The following is a 16,904-nucleotide window of genomic DNA, read 5'->3' as shown; positions in this document are numbered from 1 at the left end:
GACCATACAGTCTCAAGAAGCTAAAACGCTGAGTCGTGACCAAAATAAAGCCACAAGGAAAAGAAGGTATTCATCTGAGATCATTCCCTCTATCATTTAATACTCAGAATATCCAGTAACGAAGGGACAACAAAATATCGATTTGGAAAAGAGAAATGTAGTGAACAGAAGTATTAGAGTCGTACGAAGGGTGTCAGGAAAGGAAGAGAAATTGTTGTAGCCGATTCACAAAGCAAGTCTGTAGGAAAGAGGAAGTGGAAGAGCAAAAACAAAAAAAACAAAAAAAAACGACGATAGATTGAAATAGTTCAAAATGAGTAATGCATGATGCCAAAGGGAAGGGTAGATATAAGCAGTTGCTAGAAAGAGTGTGGAATTGGAAGAAAATGACAGAAATAGTGTGTTCCATGCATTTTTGTGTGAGTTTCAGAGTGCTAATTTGGTCTTGGCGGCGAGGGGCGCTGCCCCAAGACCCCCCCTAGACCCCCAGTCGTTGCGGATATCAATCATGGGAAATGTGACCAGTTGATGAGACCTAGAGCTGCTGCTGTAAGCATGAGTGTTTATGTGTCTGAGGTGGCACTCAAAGTAGGTGTTTGGGTGTCAGGCCGTCTTGGTGGATGCATAGAGAGCTCGAGAGGAGACGATCATCCAGTTGAAGGCAGTACGGCGACACTTGGCTCAGTGTAACCAGGAGTTGGAAACAGAGAAAGCGGTAGGGGTGGCTATCAAGGTCAGGTAACGAGACAGTATTGTGTTAGCAGAGGCTACAGATGCAATGTGGGTTGAAGACTAGTTTGGTGCAGGCACAAAACGAATGTGAAAGTGATGTGACAAAAACAAATCTATCTTGTTGTAGTTAGTCAGTTAATGTATTTTGTTGTTAAATTGTCTCAGATATTTTGTAATTGTCGTCCGGAGACGACCTTTCTTTTGGGGGGGGGGGATGATGTTGTCGGTAAATGTATAATGTAGCCAACGGATAGAATAGTATCCGAACGGGCGCGTGACGCTTGAGTCACCCCTTCGGAAAGGTATATGTACACATCCGAGATGGACTTTTGGAATCATCGATAGATCATTGTAGTCATTGTAATCAAATTGTAATCTGCAAGTGCATACATGAATAAAGTACCTGTTCTACATTGAGTCATGTTATACATGTGTTAAACTTCTTACCCTATGCAGTAAACAATTCTATTAATCAAATAATGATTCATCAATGATCATAGAGCATAGCAATCAGCATCTAATCGAATCATCATAGAAAATTCTAAATAGCATGATTTTCAATAGTCATTTAAGTACTTAAAATAACATTAGTACATAATGAAATGAAAGGGAATGAAAAACATCAATTCTCAATAAAATGGAAACGTTGAATAGATAAAGACTCAAATTTTAAAGTATCAACTGTAGTGTATCAATGATCATATTGATATATAATCATTCCATCAATGTATCAACTATCAATGATCATATAATATTATAATGTCAAGACAAAACACTCCAAAGTCTGAAACATCAAAGTCAAAATGAAAACAAAAGATACTAAGGCAGTTGCCCCTAATCGTCCATATCAAAGTCACCATCACTATCATCCCAAGCCTCAAAATGAAACAAAGATACTATGAAAGCCGCCCCTAATCATTCATTTTATACTATATTTTATAAAAAAATTGACTTCCACAAGTTCGAGCCCACAGATGACTGGAAAATCATTTTTTTAATGGTTTTTTTAAGTTTAATAAATTTTAATAGGAAACGTTTTATGCAGTCCTTGGGACGTTAGGAAACGGAAAAACAATCCCCAAAATGGTCAACGTGGTTCAGAAACTCGTTAACCATTTCAGAAGTTTCGAGGACACGTTTCCTATTTTCTTCTCTAAGTGGGGACGTCTGGGAAACGTCCCCTGTCGTCCCCTATCCCTGAAACTGTCTCTGTTTCCAAAACTTCGGGTTTAGGGGTGGAAACGCATCCTCGGGTAACATAGGTAATGACAAAGAGGGCTCAGGAGTCGAAGAGAGTAGACTGGGAATCCGAGAGGACAACATTTATGGCTCAACAAGATGAGATGAGGCAAGGCGAGAGAAGAGTCAGCTACAACAGGAGGCAGCGGAGGAGACAAAGCTTGGAGAGATTGCCAAGATGATGCAAACAACCTTCGAAATTCAGATGGAGGCCAAAGAAGATTTGGAGACTAGTACCAAGCAAGTGTGTGAGCTACGAACATAACTAAACAAGCTTAGAGCACGGACGTCTACCACACTAGGGATGAGTCCTTCTTCTTAGTTGTGAACTTTGATGTAATTAGTGGATTAGTTGTTGAATCATATTTTTTGAGTTTTGATGTATAAGTTGTCTCTATTTTGTCGCCCAAAGACGACTTTACTTTTTGGATGGGATGAAGTTGTCGGTAATAGGTATTATATCCAACGGGTAGAATTGGTATCTAAAAGGATGCATGATGGTTGAGTCACCCCTTTGGGAAAGTATATGTACATCGTCCGAATGGACTTATGGATCATCATTGTAATTGGAATTGCATATGTGCTTATATGAATAAAGTATCCTATTCTGCATTACATTCTATTATCTTAATGTGATAAACATTTGTTTACCCTGTACGATAGACAATGCTTTGCCTCGACCTGCAGATATACAATAGCGAACACATAAATCATCACAGTCTTCGATCAATATATAGTGCAGAGTTCGGCAATAAAATATTTTTGCATTCAGATTATATATATATATATTGACATAGCTATTTAAGATTTTACAGTCAAAGATCTTAGAGATAAATTTATAATCATAAGGAATATAAATAAAAGAAAAAGTTTTCTCATTCATATATAAATCTGATATCCTTTACACCACGCACTTCAGACCCTAAAAAACCTGGGGGTCACCTTTTATGACTCTGGAAGTAGAATATGATTTAGAATTACACTATAGTGTCCAACAGATAAACTTCACTAATATCAAGGATTTGTGTGGCTAAAATCAAGAATGCTACATCCCTTGATCTTATTTAAACTCTGGTTTGAAGCAAAACAATAAAATAAACCTAAAAAGTAAAGCATAATTTTGTTTAATTTCAAGATTTTGGAGGCTGCTTCCAAAATTAGAAAACATCAGTGCAAAACAGTCATATGCTATGCATTTTACATCATAATATCAAACATATTCCAAGCATGAGTTGATAATATGACCTACTAAAGCCTGCAACAACTCATACTTAATAATCCCTCTAAACCCATAACAACTACATTGTTTTCTCGAAAGCATTTATTCCACCCCTTAGAAAGCAATCGCCAAAAACAACTCACTATAACAATGTGCAAGAACAACTCAGTAATCCTTTGTTATTTCAGTCAGAAGCTATTACAGTTAAGGCTGGAGACAAGATGTAATACAATATGAATTTCATATAAATACAATACAAAATGCAAAGATACTGCCATGCAATGGCTTATAATCATAGACCTTTACCCAACAACAAGATAGCAGTCTTTTCCTCTACCCCTTTCTGGGTCTTAGAACCAACCAACCTCTTTAGAAGGCTCATAATTCCCTTTTGTAGAAACAAGGGAGAAAAACAAGCTTAAAGCTATAAACAAGTGTTCATTTGACAACAGAAACACACAAAACTACAAAGATGGGCCAAACCACCTTGCTGCTTGAAAATCGTCGAAAATTTGATTTGATTTGATTCTCAAATCAAATATTTTGTCATCTGCTGGATAAGATACAATTTCTGCATTTAATTTTCTGACTCTTTTCAATCATTTTGCATTTGTTTTTTCCTTTGCAGAAATCTGATTCTCATACAGGATACCCTAGCTTCTTCTTTCTTTGCAGAAACAAAGAATTCACAGATAACCATTTTCCCATTTTAAATGTTGCCCCGTCAATCATCAGTAGTTAGAACAGATCAACAATCATCGTGGCTTTTTGATCCAATGGTCTCACAAGGACATGTGAGATTTTGCTTCATTGCACTTTGAAGATTTCTAGCCTCACAAACTTATGATGTGAAGACGGCTCATGGGAAAGGGACATGTGGACCTTTGGACACGAGGCAAGATCTTGCAACCTCACAACCTTGAGATGGGTCTGCCTCTTGAAGCAATGCAATCCACCGTTTGGACAACTGGTGAGGCCACTCCTCTTCCTTTTCGGCTCAATGAACAATAACAAAACCTAGCATTTGGCGATCTACAAGGTTTCTGAGCCACGCAGTGCATTGATTACACTGAGCAACTTTATCATAGGTTTCATAAGTGAACCTTTAATTGGCAAAATAGGCAAATCAGCAAACTCAAAGGTTCACAAACTGGAAAATTTGCTGAAACAAAACCCATGGATGAACCTTTATTTCTGAGTGAAATTGGCTTCGGCAAAACTTCACTTGGTGGAACACTTCATCGGTAAACTAAGAGGTATATGAATTTCAAGTTCACTGAAACACTTTGATACTTGATTCTTTTTGGTGAAAACACAATTTGACGAACCATTAAAAATTTTGAAAACCTTCCCAAACTTCATCTTTCATTGAAAAGGCATTTCAGCAAATAGTGAATAGTGAACAACCACAATTGCTAAAAAATTACTTTCTTCATTTTCTCATTAACAAAACAACCTTTGAACAGATCTCTACTTCAACGACTCTTTTATACAATGGCTTAATGAAAAAAATTGAATGAATGCCAACTGTATTTATGTCGGCACAATGTGCAAACCTTATTACAAATAATCTCATCTGCTAATTCAAATGTTATGAATAATGATTGGAATCGACAATCAAAATCATTACACTACATCCTTTAATAGTCATCTAACTTGTATGAATTGATAGATGAGCCAACAACAATTAATGCAAGGCTTATAAGTAAAGAATGAATAAATAGTAGAAAGCTAAAAATAACATACTTTGTTGAAAATAGCAAACTCAAAATATGCTCCTCTTAAAAAATGGTGATGTTCTTAAAAATAGGGATGCACTACCCTCTGACGTTGAAGTTCTTAAAATTCACTCTGATGTTGTCATAAAAATCATTTGTTCTCATCATGGAAGATACCACAGAAACACTAAAAATTGAAAACTGTATTTTTATAACTGAATGAAACTAGGAACATCCATCTTACCAACTTACAGCGCTGGTACAGATTCTGGTCCATGATCCTACAAAATAAAAATTGGGGCTGGAATCATCTGTACCAAAAAAATGTAAAAATTATAAACACGCAAACACATATGCCTAGATAAACACACACATACTCAAAATTAAATTTACAATAGCACATAGCATAATATTAACAAAACAACATAAACTCTAATATCGTTTAAAACATGAATGATAAATATTGTAATACATTAGTGTTTAGATTTCAAGTTCTATATTAAAATTATAATAATATCAAGTTCAACGATCAAATTCAGCATCATAAGGATTTTCTAAATCATCAACAGAACCATCATCATTGACATTAGATGATGTAGGACCATTTAAAAACACAAGCAGTGCTTCTGCCACTTAAATAAAAGTGTGCTCATATTTTCTACTCAAATGTAACATATTGGAGAGTGGAAGCAGCCAAAAGTTAGTTTACTTTGGCATCATTTTCCATAGTTTTATGGAGGTTAGGGGCATAGTTCCTAGATTTGGACTCGACAAGGCTGAACCGACTCGGAACTTAACAAGACTTAACGAAAACTAGATTTTCTAGGGAGTCTTGACTAGGCTGAGTTTTTGGAGAATCCTAGACCCTGGGACTCAGCCAAGATCATTTGACTTGGAACTTGCCAAGACTCAGAGAGTCTTGGAGACTCTAGGTAGTAGGAACTATGGTTTGGGGCATAGTTTGCAAACTTTGCAAGTACTCTCCAAGTTGCGGAGTACTCTCAATTTTTTATTTCTGGGCGAATACTCCCAAGTTTAACTCTTGCATTTTTTATACATGCAAAAAAATCTACGTAAAATTGTCGATGCAGTTAAAATGATGGTTAAGATGCATTTTTCACATAATGGTAGTGCTATAAAGCTACGCATTTCCTCTATTGAGATGTTAATTTCTAATTTAATACATTTTGTAATTGAATTCTACAAAAAAATATTTTTCTTTAAGAGATTTTAACTTTTTTTACTTTGTAAGTTGCCAAGATTTTGTCATTTGTTTGTCAAGTATGTGCCGAGTTGAAAATTTTGGGTTTGCCAAGTACTCTCCGATTCTGAGACTGCAAATTATGGTTTGTGGGCAGTGCCCTTAGTGGGGTCAAAGAGTAGCACCCTCGGGGCATTCACTATTGCAATATAGGGCAGGGTTAAGGAGGCAGACCCCCCACCACCAAGTCCAAACAAAGACCTTCAGAACTGCATAGTTCTTCACGGTGCACACTATAGTCTATAAAAACCCCAACCTGGCTATAGCTTCAAACATATATCTTAAGCACACAATTTCCTAAGCTAATCAGAGGTTTGACATTTTGTCAAACAATTTGCAAGCTAGCTCTCCAACAAGACAATAAACGGTTGCGATTTCAAGCTTTGTACTTGCCAACTGAAACAGTTTCTTAATTGTAAATAATTTTCAAAAGGAAGAGCCAACTAAATGTCTACTAAAAAACCAGCTTAATGTATTTTAAATTTCAACAACTTCACTTATTTCTCAAAACCTTCAGCACTTATTACATTCACAAAATTTAATGTTTTATCTGAAGCGCAAGTATCAACACTGGAATAACAATTGGAACCTGATTTAAGCAATTGAATAACTTGACTTAGTGTTATGAATTCCACCTTGAATCGATCAGCAACCTCTCTTCAGTCTGTTCACAGCCCTTCCACAGCCACGTTGGCCAATGTTTGTAGAATGATAGCTGGAGATACACTTGGCAATCTCAGATTTAAGACAGCTCCTCCCAAAAACGCAAACATTGATATCCAGGCTCAGCTGCCCACCTCTAAATCCCAAATGCAGGGCTGGTGTCATTCACATGCAAGCTTGAATGTGATTTGCAGACCAAAAAGAAATGGTGCAGGCCTATTTGGAGTGATTGCAGGTCACTATCAATGCCCAACACTGCCTTAAATGAACAACAACAATTATTCTTCCAGATCACAGGTCAAGCGTGGGATTAAAGCATTTAATTCCACCAAATTCTAGCTTCAGATTTATCAAATGAAATCAGAACTTCTCACAACAGATCCAATACAAACTTCAGCAAATGACTCCTCCTTAGTCACAATAGATACAGTAGGAGAGAGAAACTCACAAACCACTTATAACTCCCAACCACAGTAAAAACAGAAGAGAAAAGAACAGCTGCAATACCTCAGCTGCAGATTGAATACTGACCCTCAGATCAAACCACTATACCTTAGCAGTGGAATAAACAATCAAATACAAACCCTTATACTTCACCAAGGGCTCAAAAAAAATCAGAACTCAAAAAAGCCACAAAGGCATCAAAAGAAAATAAAATATCCAAGCATACTTTCCTCAACAAATGGGCTTGTATTGGATAAAAAAATGGTGGAGCGATGGAGAACAAGTGCTCAGGGAAGGTATATAGCAACCAGTAGAAACAATGGGAGGTTTGGGAGGTTTGGAAATGGTTGGGAACCTTTCAGAAGACATGAAGGAAGGTTTTACAAGGGGAATAGGAATGGGAGATGGCAAAATGGGAACAAACACTTCAAGGAAAACTATCAATGGAAAAGAGTGGGACAAAATAATAGGAATAAATGGCCAAATAGAAGAGAAAGGCAAAATGAAAATGTGTGGAGAACACGCCCGATGCAAAGATCCACATCAATGAATCTGGGTGGGAAAGTGGTTTTTGAAAATATGCAAAAAAATTAAGAAAACCTCAGGGAGTGGAAAACCAGGAGAAGCAAATAGTTGAGGATCAACAGTGGAAACGATGCACGTTGGAGAAATTTGTGCTAGACAACAATTTGATAAAGGTGAGGAGTGACTTTTTGGAGAAAAATACATTATTTCTAAAATGGGGAAGGCCAAATCCTCCAATAGAGAAGGTTAAAAAATGGTGTGATGAAAAATGGGGGGAAGTGAAAGACTTTAAAACCCTTGAAAATGGTTTACGTATGGTGACAGTTAATATAGCACATGATAGGGATTGGATCTTGAATAGTGGCCCTTATTTTACGGATGGTATGGGTTTTATATGAAGAAATGGACCATAAATTTTGATCCAACAAAGGAGGTAATAAAGGAACTCCCTTTATGGATAGGGTTGAGAAATTTGCCTCAAGAATATTGGCAGGAACAATGTTACAAAACGATAGGAAACAAGCTAGGAACATCCATTAAGGCAATAGAAATGTGTCGTCAATAGATATTGTGTAACCGACGGGTCCCTTCGAGAAGGTTATTGTTATGTAGCCGACGGGTCCCTTTGGGAAGGTTCTTGTTATGTAGTCGACGGGCCCTTTGGTAATTGTATGTAGCCGACAGACCCCTTCAAGAAGTATATATACACCATCAAAGATCATTGTAAATCATCATCATAAGCATTATGTAATCTCTTTGGCATATGTGAATAATAAAAGGAGTACTGTTGTTCTTGTCTATTGTCTATATGCATTGATTTCTTTACCCCATGTAGTAAACATTTGGTGTCGTTGCCCAATGGACCTAGAAAAGCAGAGGAATGAAGACTAATGCTGAATCAGCTGAACAAAAATAAGAATAAGCTGAAAGAAAAGGATGAAATACGCACAGTACAAGGAAATCTAATTTTGGCACAACAAGCTGAATGCAGAAGGAGGTTTCAGAAGATTGTCGACGGACACAGAAGCGCTGAAAAATTGTTGGAGAAGACTTGTAATATCCCGAATAGGATATTTGTTGGATTTCCCTTAACAATACACTTAGAAATAATACCTTGCAGATAATTTACAGCACATTCGAAAAACCAGTAGAATTTTCCAATTAATTCACTTTCCTCAGATATAACATTCAGATTCGGGTGTACACAAAAATGAGACACAGTGCTATAATAAACCAAAAGATTCTTAAATATGACCCATTATTTCGCAATAACATTCAAAATATCAACATGCAACCATGAATTACAAACTGGTATGATAAAACCAGAAACTTTTATAAATCCTTAAACAATGATATTGCCTTTTATAACCGCAATATAACACCCGACAACTAAACGTTATTGTATTATACAACAGCAATACAATAACCAATACATAAAAAACCAATCCTAAATACAGAATGCAACAGTCGGATTGGAATGAGAGGTTAAGAACCTGTAAGCTCAATGAGACACCTATGATGATATCTCCACGAACAATGGGTTTGCGTCCACTACTTGCCTGCACAAGGGGCTACGTCCTCACACGGGCTGAAAGCTGAAGCTTTTTGAAACTCTCCAAGAGAGAAAGCTGAACTAAATAGCAAAAATCAAGCATACTCCTCAATGTGTTTTTCCCCTTTTTAACACAAACTGAGACCCTTCGACTTCCCTCTGGCCATCGTCTTATATTCCTCCTTGTCCTCATGTGTCCACATGGAATATTAATTTGTCCTTTAACAACAAATCTCCAGCTTATTTAATATTGCAAATTCTGTTCTTCTTAATAATTCCAATGTCCCCAAAGAAGGGACATTACAAATCTCCCCTCCTTGAGATTGCTTGCCCCCAAGCAATCAGTACCAGGATCCCATACAAGTCTGCAGGCAGCCCTGAATTCCAAACTGAAAACAATTTCAGCCATACTGCAAAGCCAAATGTCTCTCTGTAACAAGACTTTCAATTGAATCCCTAGATCCCATAAACTCTCTGAAAGAACTCAGCACCTGCACCTATAAACTGATCAACACTAGCCAACACCCAGACCACAATAAAATCCTCGTCCAACCATAGATGTAATCTGCCAACACCTGGGTCCCAAACTCTGTTATGTCGTTCCGCTGCTACGATGAGGTAGAAGCTTACCAAAGGTCCATGTGTAATCGAGTAGAGTGTGAAGACCTGCCCTAAATGGGTGATGTAGGAAATGAGTTGCTCATAAGCTAAAACCACTATCTCAAGGACATCAAAACCAACACCATTGTCATCAACCTGGAGAACTCCCAAGTATATAGGTGCTATGAAATTGAAAGATGTTGGAAATATAACCACATTCCTCACATAGCTACTCCACCAAGAAGTACTTAGCAGCTGATGAAGGAAAATCACCCAACTTCTGATAGGGTTGAAATCAGAAAATATGTTGGGGTTGATCAACTGATAAGCAACAAAAGTTGATTCATCATTCCCAAGCGGAGTCCCCGAATCACTGTTAGGATCTGAATCAGTATTCCAAGGTCTGAAATCAATTTCTTCCTCCTCAAGGCAAATAGGAGAGACTTCCTCATCTATCATAAAAAGTGGGTTATTGGACGTCTAGTCAACAGCCACTTCAAACAAGGGGTCATCTATCAGCTGAAAGCAATCTGAAGTTTTGCAACTTAATCGTTTGGTGCAGCTATCCAAGTCATAAGTTTGCTGAATGCTCTCAAGTTCATCGATGACTTCTAGGAAAAATTCATGTCTCACTCTGTCCTCATGTTCCCGAGATTGATTCATGACCTTGATCTGATTTTCTACTCATTGAAGAGAAAAACAAGCATCATCTAATGCCTCATGAGAATCCTTGCGCTCCCTTTTGAGTTCCATAATCTCATTCCTTTCTTTATCTAGCTGACCAACATGAATTTCAGCAACCTTAAGAATGTTATCCCTGTCAGAAAGCAAATGCAAATAATCTGATTTCATAGTCTCAAGAGTTGTCATGATCACTTGCAAGTTAGCAACAAGCCAATCTCCTTCCACTCCCTTTTGAACCTTTTTGTATAGATCTTCCACCAATTTATGAGTGTTGTCGTAACGTATCAAAGAAGTTACAATACTATTTTCATTAACCTTCAACTGATTCTATAAGGCATGTATTTCATTATCTCCCTGTTGAAACTGTTCATTGTCTTGCAGTGTCATCCTCAATTGTTCCTCTAAATTCACATTCTGAGTATCCTGAATATAGGGTTTATGATGCCAAGGTCCCAAACTACTATTATTTTGAGTGCAATTTGCTTCATTATTCTTACTTGACAAGGCTTACCTCCAATTCACCAACAAAGAAAATTGCACCTTGTGTAACATCTGCTATGTGATTGTGAGAAGGCTGCCCATCCCTGGAAGTTGTCTGCTCCTTTATTTCAAGATCATCCAAAAGATAATTTCTAATCTATCAAAATTTCTTCGCACACTCCTGTGTGTTGTTCCTTTGCAAAAAGATCCTGGGCCAACTCTAGATACTTTCGTTTTGCCATATCAGCCATATTTAGTTACTCAAGATAAAAATCCATATAATCATTGAATGATAAATCATTCTGAATTCGGTTAGGGAGTCTTTGATAATCCATGTAGATGTTGAGGATTTCAGTTTTTACAACAGAATCTGAATTTCGGGTTGACAATTCGTGTGGCTTCATAGCAACTTCTTGAAATTATCTGAATCCCTTCCTGATTTTGTAGTCTAGTCAATCTAGCAGCGCTAAAACATTTAACCTTCCTCAAAGAGCTAGAAACCATTGAAGATTTCAGGAACATAAATTACCATAGTCATGCATTATTCTCTTCCAATACAGTGATTACAGTAACGCTCAAAATGTTCTTCAGTAGCTATTGTACGCTCTAAAAAATTCTCTGTCATCAATCTGTTATTACCTGCATGATGTTGTGGACTGATGATCAATGCTTAGCAATCCATACTCCATACCCAATATAGAACCACCTTTCAAACAAGAATCAGGTACTCAGAATTTACAACTGAGCTTGATCATGTAACCTCTACTACATGCTGATCATACTTGTCACTGTTTACTCTCAAACAAATAGCTCTCCAATAATTTATATTCTCCAGCCCTAATAGGTAGATTTCTTGCGTTGTCTATGAGACTGTTAAAATCCTACGTTGAGGGGGACATGGAGGGAAAAGAAAGAGCCTTAAGTCCCATTTCAATGCAGCAGAAACCTCCTTTAGCTTTGTGATTTCGTTTAATTCCAATCCAAGTGCTGTAACACTTTTTACAATGGATTTAAGAAAGCAATCAGTTCTTTAACTTCCACTATAAGACTGCTCCTGTCCTCATTGTTATCATGAGCAACATTCCATGCATTCTGACTATTCAGGAGCAAATTTCCAGATTCCAATAGTTTCACTGCTTTAATATGCCAGTCTCCAACATTTTCCAAGGCTTTTTGAAGGAACCCTGACTCGTTAAGTGTGATTTTGAGATTGACAAATGGTCTGTTTTCTTTTAACTTCAAGCCTTGTTCTTAATCAGACTGGTCTCTTTTCTCCCAACAAGCTTAATCTCAGTTCAAACTTTATTTTGTTAAAACTTTATCTCATTACAGAAGAAATCCATATCATATATGCTAAGCTTGACCTCTTGAGATTATATTCCTTCTCTATTTCTCAGCCCAAAAACGAGCAATGATCTTACTATTACAAATATGACAATTTCGCCCTTAGATAAAATGAGTAAGAAAATTCCTGTAGTGATAACGACCTGCGACAAGATTTGGCTCCATTGGATTTGTCATTAACTCCTTACATGCATCCAACAACTGAATATCGGTATTAGACTATCTAACAATTGTGTGTGTATGTACCGTATTCAAATACCATTACAGTCCATAAATACACTCGACACCTACCAATTTTATTTTTTATAGATTCGACCTTTAGTCCAAAGGTTGTCTAGGTTTTCAGGAGCCAAAACTTGAGCTCTTCTTTGTCTAACAGCATCTAATGACTATGCCCAATCCATTCAATATCGTGCCATAGAGACATGGATGAAGCATTACAAGGTTGTTGCTATAATTCAAAACCTGATACACTCAACTAAAGACAAGCATCTCTTATCCATTATTTTCCTCTGTTTTACTTCCCCTAGGACCCACGAAGGTGTGCTTAAGTCTCGATGCCTGTTAACCATGTGGAAGCTTAATCGTTGCTTTTTGAAATCCGTCTCCTACAAAAAACACTTGTCGTTTGGTTTTGAAGTGATGATTTGGTCTGGTGAAGAACCAACACGTAAACTGCTACGTATGAAAATGAAGATTGTACTGCCATCGTCATACACTAAAGCATACAATCGGGCGATGAACTTAGAAAGTGAGCAGAAAACAAAAAAGAAGAGTAGCTCATTCGAGCCAGATGACGAAGTGTCTTCGGAAGAAGACAGCAGCGATAACGAAAAGGGTAGCAAGAAGGTCCTAGCCCTCTAGAAGGATATGATCCGAATGATGAAAGAATTTAAGAACATGCAGAGGGAGATGAAGGGAAATGACCTTTGGTGCATGGAATGTAAGACAGAAGGTCACACAAAGGGATCCTGTCCGAAGAACCAGTTCTGCGAGATCTGCCAGATCATGGGACATTTTACAAAGGAATGCCCCTTCAATATGAAAACAAGAGGACCTCAACAAGTGCTCCTAACCCAGGACGCTTTTGCATCAGAAGGGAGCGGAAATACCAGTAATGAGAGTGCCACGTCAAGAGGGTACAAAAATAATAGGCGAGCACAAAACAACAATGCTAACAATAATAATGGAAGCCGTTGTCAAATTCAGTACAATGCGAACGAAAGGCCGATGGTTCAATGCTGAGCATGCAATTTGTGGGGCCACTTTGCTCGAGATTGTACAATGGCAAACACACCAAAGTTGTTATGCCGATGGTGCGGTCCTAGAGATCATGAAGATGCCAAGTGCCCAAAATTAGGAGTGAATTTGATCACCATCGGGACAAACGAAGAGGAGGTTTTGGCAATCACACGAAAGCAAGCAAAACTCTATCCCGACTCGGCAGAGGACAAAAAGAGATTAGAGGCACGAGCGAAAATTGAGAAGGCGACGCAACCAAAGAAAGCAAACTTGAAGGACACTACTAGTACCTCAACAAGAAACTACGCAGAACAAAATATCGTACGACAGATATTACAAACTGAAGTACAGGTCAAGATAAACGATCTGCTGCTCACAATGCCTCGACTCCGATTGGCACTCGCAAACATAGCTCCAACTACTAAATTACCTAGAGAACAAGGGAGAAGGAAAGTGGACCACGTACAGAGTACCCGTTGCTGCTAGCCCTCACATTCGGACGGCATCTAGTGGTGGTCGAGATGGGAATTCTGGGAACTGTTCTGACAGATACAATTGTGGACGGAGGGTTCAGTGTGGATGTGTTACCGAAGGACACTTGGAAGAGGTTGGGACAGCCAACATTTTGGCCACCTACATTCCAGTTGCTAACAGCAAACCAACACAGCATTAAACCTCTCGGCGTCTTGATGGCACAACCAGTGACGATTGAACACAGCCATTCCTACTCGATTTCGTCGTCATCCTACTGAAACAAAGAGGACACGACGCCATTTTGGGCCGTAGATGGGTCGTGCAAGCGAAAGTCAAGCATAACTAGAAGAAGAATACACTATCAATGGAAAACAGGGGACGACAATTCACTATTGATTTACACACATAAATGGTGGGCAAAGAAGCCGTATCATCTGATTCCGAAGAAGAGGATGACAGAAAGCAGCGATAGGAACCCAATGAGGAATGAGTCTTATGATTGGAAGGTGGATCGACGGACGATGATTTGGATTCGGTGAACAGCCTTTTCCACTGGCATATGGAGGATTACGAGCTCTTTTCGGGCTGTAATATGTTAAGGGTTGACAAAGGTGAGAAAGAAGAGGAAAATGAATGTTTGAAGGAATACAAAGAAGCGGAAGAAGGAAAGGTGGTTATGGCTGAAGCTGAAGGGAAGAACATATCGTACGACCCCAAAAAAAAAAAGATCCCACCATACGGAACACAGTGAATGGACCATGCGGAAAGAAAATGTTATGTTGAACCACGGATATAGTAGAAAGGTGTTAGCAACAAGGAAAACACATACGGTCTGCACAAGAAACAAAGATTAAGAGTTTAATAAAAGCTTCAACAGTACGGAGTGAAGGTTCTAAAATCAAGAATACAGTTATTGACGACAAGGAGTGGCAGCCGACGGAATTCATGGTACCGAGTGTCGAGAACAAACGAGGCGATATGGAAAACCTGAGGAGAGATCGTGTAACTTAAATAAACTTGATGAGCGATGACTGCAGGCACAATGGCCACGGAGGTGACACAGAACAAAGCATGGCATGATAAACACCTGAAACTGAACAAGTTCCAACCAGGAGAGTTAGTGTTGAAATATAACAGACAAAATGAAATCAGGCCTAGAAAGTTCAAAGTTAAATGGGTCAAATTGTACAAATTATGGGAAGTTGGATATAACGGGGCAATTAAGTTATGGACATTGGATGGAAAAGAAATACCAGATGCAGTAAATGGATCGAAGTTAAAAATATACCATGAAAGAAATGGTCCCCCACGACATACAACTGAGAAAGAAAAAACGACTATAAAATAATGTATCTATGTATAATAAGTAAATAAGATACAGAGTGAACATAATTCTAAGTCGAAGTAATAAAAAGGAATCAAAGATAAAGTATTAAAAGTAGGAAATAAAATCAAAGGGAAGCACGACCTATAGTACAGCTAGTAGAGAACAACCATACGACTGGGAAAACCTTAAATAAGTCACCGTACGACCAGTGAAGAAACAAGCATACGACTAGGAAAGAGCTCATTAAATAAGAATTGAGATGGATGTAGTAAAGGAAATTAAGACCGTACATGTATGATGAAAGGAAGTCGAGAACAAACAATTCAAGGCATGACCGTACAACCTCAAGGAATGCTTACAGGTCTATTAAAGCCACCGTACGGAAGAAAAAGAGGTAAATATTGAAGGTTGGGCATCGTACGAGATGCAGCAACAAGAAGCTAGTGCAAAATAAGAAAGGTTGTACGCATACGATGGGAGAAGGGTGGAATTGAAGTGTTTCACGGTCCTATAAAGTCGCACGTAAGCCGTATGGAGATTGGCACAGAAGGAGCAAAAGAAATAAAGACTGCACATTAAGAGCAGAAGTCGTACGGTGCTAAACCAAGCTAAAAGAACAAAGGAGGGTCGTCCTATGTATGGCAAGAGAGGGCTGAAGTTGACCGTATGGTATGTGGCCATACACCGAGTGGAAGCTGCCAAAACTTGAGAACCGTACCGGTCATTAAAAATGAATGTCATACGTCAAAGCAAGGAGAGGATACATAGCCATACGGTTGGAGGAGTTCAAGTTGTTTCAAACTAACAAGGAAACCGTACAATGCATTTTGAAAGAATTGAAGGAGAAAAAAAAAGGTCATCCAATGTACGGTAGAAGGAATTGGCAGTCGCTGGAAATTCTGTACGGCAAAGCCAAGACAGCAAATTTCGTACAGTGACCAGCAGTGCAAAAGAAAAACAATCCATATGGCCAATCAAAGAGGAAGCCAAGCCGTACCATCACAGGAAGGAATCGTACTCTTTAGGAAGCAAGAGGTTCTCAAAAAAAAAAAGACGACAAATCAAAAATGTTCAGTTTGATTAATTTATGATGCCAAAGGGAAGGGAAAGACATAAATAGGTAGTAAAACATAAGCAGTTATCAGAAAAAGTGTGGAATCGGAAGAAAATGACAAAAAAGGTGTGTTCCATGGAGTTTTGTGTGGGTTTGAGAGTGTTAATTTGGTCTTGGCGGCGGGGGCACTGCCCCTTGACCCCACCCTATATTGCAATAAGGAGCGCGCCTAGGGCGCTGCCCCAGGACCCTACAGGGGCGCTACCCCTTGACCCCGCTAGGGGCGATGCCCCCTAGACCCCCAATCGATGCAGTTATCAGTCGTGGGAAGTGTGACCAGTTGATG

At 38.5% G+C, this 16,904-nt stretch overlaps 2 protein-coding genes across 2 annotated transcripts in view; one reads left to right on the top strand and one right to left on the bottom strand.

Annotated features, from left to right (window-relative positions):
* The window catches only part of LOC149580713 (uncharacterized), a 124,278-nt gene that overhangs the window by 90,403 nt on the left and 16,971 nt on the right, over positions 1–16,904 (bottom strand). Inside the window, exons 2-3 of the mRNA XM_089814555.1 lie at positions 6,805–7,087; positions 5,153–5,219 (exon numbers count right to left, since the gene is read on the bottom strand). The gene's annotated coding sequence lies outside the window, so the exon portion shown is untranslated. The remainder of the gene's footprint in view (positions 1–5,152; positions 5,220–6,804; positions 7,088–16,904) is intronic.
* Positions 1–16,904, top strand: part of LOC149580714 (MLO-like protein 1) — a 155,423-nt gene that overhangs the window by 122,907 nt on the left and 15,612 nt on the right. The gene's annotated exons all lie outside the window — the stretch shown is intronic.

This window comes from Cupressus sempervirens, chromosome 1 (assembly GCF_028749045.1).
Source record: "Cupressus sempervirens isolate cs-2001-9-10 chromosome 1, ASM2874904v1, whole genome shotgun sequence".
Classification (NCBI taxonomy): domain Eukaryota; kingdom Viridiplantae; phylum Streptophyta; class Pinopsida; order Cupressales; family Cupressaceae; genus Cupressus; species Cupressus sempervirens.
Note: the sequence above shows the minus strand (reverse complement) of the source record. Positions and strands in the feature narration are given on the sequence as shown.